Raw genomic sequence first — 4771 nt, 5'->3', positions numbered from 1 at the left:
GCAACCTGTTTAGGTGATTTCGTAGCGAAAAACACCGAGTTTGCACTAACTGCGCTACGAAATGGGGGATTCGTGCGAATATCACCTCTGTCTCCTATGGATTCTGTGGGAATATCTGACTCAACGTGTCACAGTGCTGGATCAGCTTGCAAGCGTCTTTATCAGTTAAAAAAAAAAATGAGGATCTGTGGCGAATGGTTTGCCAAATGCATGGGGCAGTAAAACAACACGTGTGTTAGAAACAGTTCCAGGTGCTAAAAGGCGGAGGATGGAATTGGGATGCGGTGCGAAGAATGGCACAAGTTATTCCCAAACCACCATACACATTCATTATAATTATTGTCACAATTTTATCCTCTCACGTATTTCATTGCTTTGGAATTGTCGGGGCTTCCAAGTTCAACAGAACCTCACAACCAAATTGTAGCAGGGTGTACTGTCTTGCCTTATGTTACCAACTCGGGTTCGTCTCTTCTCCGCAGATTATCTTTACTTACAATGGGTGGTGGGTATCCCTTTTCCTAATGAAATGGAGGAGGAGGCAATTCTCAGTTCACCTGAGGTCTTAGACACCGGAATCACAAGCCTGCTTCGGTGGAGGCGAGGATTTCATGCCCAGTCGATCCGTCCCATCCAAGTCTGGTGGACGTTAAAATTTAATTTAATGTCATTTATTTATAACTTTAACAGGGTATTGGATCGACCCTGTCAGATCTGCAAACATCGAGCTAAGAGCAGCTTATCGGATAGTCCATAAAGTGAAAGGTGCAACAGGGATCTGCAAACTCCGAGAGTAGTACAAAGACAAAATGATAAGAAAATTCTCAAGAAAGCAGTGTGAATTTCCCAAGCTATGATGCAACTATGGTTGCCAAATAAGCATGGATTTACATTGTGAGCTTTGAGGTTCTCTAGCTCAAACTCGGCAGGTACACCATGAATACTAAAGAAGACAGCAAGGAGAACTGTTCAGGATGGGAAGCTCGAGATCCATCAGGTGTTTTGTCACCTTACCAATTTAACCGAAGAGTCCCAGGCCTTGATGATATCTCATTAAAGATAACTCATTGTGGAGTTTGTTACGCCGATGTTGTATGGACCCGGAATGAACATGGTGATTCAAAGTATCCATTGGTGCCAGGGCATGAAATTGTTGGAATTGTGAAAGAAGTTGGCATCAATGTAGTCCATTTTAAGGTTGGCGATCATGTTGGAGTGGGTACATATGTCAACTCCTGTAAGCGGTGTGAATATTGTAATGAAAGAATGGAAGTCAATTGTGCAAAAGGGTCTATTTTCACCTTTAATGGTATCGATGTAGATGGCACAGTGACGAAAGGAGGATATTCTAGTCATATTGTTATTCACCAAAGGTACTGCTTTAAGATACCAGACAATCTACCACTGGCTTCAGCTGCACCTTTGCTCTGTGCAGGAATTACTGTTTGCAGCCCTATGATTCGTCATCACATGAATCATGCAGGCAAGTCTCTTGGAGTAATTGGGCTAGGAGGTATTGGTCATATAGCAGTAAAATTTGGAAAGGCTTTTGGATTGAATGTAACAATTTTGAGCACATCTGCATCAAAGAGGGATGAAGCATTGAGCATTCTTGGAGCAGATAAATTTTTATTGTCATCTGATAAACAGCAGACAGAGGCCATTAATTTGGAGCGCCTGAGAATAGACATTGAAGATTTGAAATTGGAAGCTGTGGAATCTTTGAAAGGCTTTTACTATGCTGCAGTGGGGAAACATCTTTGTGGACCAGCGACAGATTTGACCCTCCGATGCTGTCTTAGTGAACAAAACCATAACAAATATGTATCTGAAGATACCAACAGAGGAGGAAATCATCATTACATAAAAGAAAGTTCCAGCCAAAGTATCTCCAGAAAACAGATTACTTCTTGCAAGCAATGGTTAAAGAACTTGAATTACTTATGGTTGAGTTGTAAACACCACATATTTGGTGGTTACCTTTGTGGCAAGCAATCTGGAGTTTCCATTTTTCATGCTGTTGTTAACTGTATTGGCCATTTGTTCATTAAATTGGGTTTTATGCACACTCGAATGGTCCATGAGGATACTTCACAATCATTTGAGGTGGATGATTCATTGATCTAATTGAACATCTGTCAAAGTTGTGTTCTTCGTGTTTTGGAATCTATTGAAGTGGCTGTAAGAAAAGGTGTTTTGCAGTGAAAGGTTCCAGGTTGGCAGGGCTTGCAGAGAAATCTGGGCATGCTGTTTGAGTTTTATAGGAAAGGTATTGACATTGAAGTCTGGCAGCTGAACAGGATTACTTGCAAGTTGTTATTCATTTGTTGAGGAAAATGTGAACAATCAGCTGAAAGAGAAATATGGGGAGAAGGTAGCAGGAATGCAGAGAAGTGATGAGACTGTGTATGATGCAATTACACAGCAGTTTCGTAGCGCGCTACGAAACTGCTGTAGCTGCATGTTTCAGTTGAGCCAATCAATTATGATTGACAAATCATCAAATCTTTCTGAAAGATGTTGTCTTCACGCATGAAAAAATGGCCAGCACATCAAAGACGTGGCAGCCTGTTCTATTTTGAGTAATCAGAATTCATTAATTATGCTTCTTTGGATTCGAATATTGTGAAGCACATCAAAGTCCGACAAACAGGGGCCTATGTTCCAGGGTAACAGAAAAGATGTGTCATTGAAGACAAACATGGAGCATTAAAAATTCATCACAGCCACCGCCAGAAAGAGAGCAGATGTCAAAGAATGAAGTTCATGGTAATTAAAGCCATCAAAGCTACCACTGTAGTAATCCACTTGGCAGAAAATGAATCTTAATTGTAATAAATGCTATGTCCAGCATGATGTAGAATTAGAATCTTATTTGTTTTAGGTTTCTAGAGCTGTCAATTAGTAGTAAGTGGCTTTTATTAGTTAGTTTAAAGGTGAATAGGTGTCATTAGAAAAGGACTTCGAGTTCCCCTCAGATGAATCGGAGTCAGGTAGAAGAACTTTATAAATAGCTGAAACAGAAATAAACAAGGGGTTGGATGTTTTGGAGAAGACTGTTTTTGGTTTATGTATAAACAAATTTCAGTAATGCAAATGACTGTGTTTTCTTCTCAGGATTCACAATGGATCTTCTTGTTCAAATGTGTGATGGTATTCTTTCTTTAAGGTTCTTTTACAGTTTTGTTAATGCATAATCACTCAGAACTCATGAATCATGCTCTGACTTCCTGTATGCCTTGGCAAACTGTGGTTTCAAAGTTATGTTTGAACATATAGATGTAAAGTGCCCTGATTTCTATGAAAAGATAGTGTTTTTGTTTGCTGAGATATGAGAGACTCCATAAGCCCAATGGGAATCAATTCAATGTTGTCCAGCCAGCTTATTTTCATGTGTCTTATAAGAGTTAGCCATCTTTTCTTATCAATAGTCAATATTTATAATCTGTGAGAGAGCCCTCTCAGACTAAGGAGGCTAAGCCTTAGTCCAAAGCCTGGTTTGAAATAGTTACACAGAATCTTGCTGATTGGCAGCCTTCAGTACCTGATTTTGTGATAACAGAAAGAATATAACACAACCCAACATTTTGATGGCAGGAGACGTTTCACTACTAAGAATATCATCCAAAATATTAGTACTGTATTGAAATCGTAAAATTTTATCCTTTTCTTCTAGCTTACCTTTTAGGATATTTACCTCAACCTGATATTTCTCTTCCTTTTCAAGATACTGCTTCTTCATGATTTCTTCAACTTTTCTTCCTTCTTCTAGTTGTTGCCTTAATTCGAGAACTTCATTTTCTTCTTCTTCAAATTCTTGGAGTAGCTCTTCATTCTGCTTATTTGAATTTTTGAGATATTCTTTTAGAGAAATGACCATAGCTTCAAGAACTTCACAATAGCTGGTTCTTTCTATAAGTTCCTTGGTTGTTTTGTCCTTTTCATTCACTTCATTTCTCAATGATGTCACTTCATCCTGCAGCCTTTGACTTTGATCTTCCTTTTCTTTGTACTGCTTCTTTATTTTTTTTCCTTCCTCCAATTGGGCTTTTAACCTGGTAACTTCGTCTTTGTAGGCACATTCTTAGATCCGGATCTTGGGAGGAGGCCCCCAAGATCTAAAAGATTGAAATGGATATTGGGAGGAGAGACCCCCAAGATCTATAAACTTGCATTGCCAGAAGAAAAATAAAGAGAGGAGAATGCCCAATAAACAAAAACCACAAAGAAACTTTTTATTAAAACCGATAATAACTATAAAGGCTACATTGTGGCAGACAATCTATCCTTTTACAAAATGTGACTTGTTACTTATAGTATTTTTCAGTTACAATACCATGGGTCAATTCCATGGGTGAATGAATACCATGGGTGGATTTTACAATACCACGGGCGGATGCCATTTACAATACCATGGGTAAATTCCATGGGTCAATGAATAATATGGGTGGATGAGTACCATGGGTTGATACCATTTTCCATTCAGATCATTCTCTGATCTAGATCTCCAGCCCAGTTTGCATCAACAAAGCCATGAATATCCAACACTCTATCTAGTCCTAGTCTCCCATGGTAGCACAAACCATAATCAATAGTGCCATGCAAATACCTGAAACCCGCTTCACTGTTTTCCAATGCTCCTTTCTTGGTTTTGACATAAACCCACTCAATACTCCAACTACATGTGTGATGTCTGGTCTAGTACAGACCGTTGCATACATTAGGCTACCGAATGCACTTTCATATGGAACATGGGACATGTCCTCTTCCT

At 39.2% G+C, this 4771-nt stretch overlaps 1 pseudogene; it reads left to right on the top strand.

The window, feature by feature from the left end:
* Window positions 1-645: 645 nt before the first annotated feature.
* On the top strand, window positions 646-2127 carry LOC149232758 (putative cinnamyl alcohol dehydrogenase 1 pseudogene; annotated as a pseudogene).
* The last annotated feature ends 2644 nt before the right edge of the window (window positions 2128-4771 follow it).

This window comes from Pinus tabuliformis, chromosome J (genome assembly GCF_031772625.1).
Source record: "Pinus tabuliformis cultivar Carrire ecotype Pingquan chromosome J, CPIR1, whole genome shotgun sequence".
Classification (NCBI taxonomy): domain Eukaryota; kingdom Viridiplantae; phylum Streptophyta; class Pinopsida; order Pinales; family Pinaceae; genus Pinus; species Pinus tabuliformis.
This window is presented reverse-complemented; position numbering and strand designations above follow the sequence as displayed.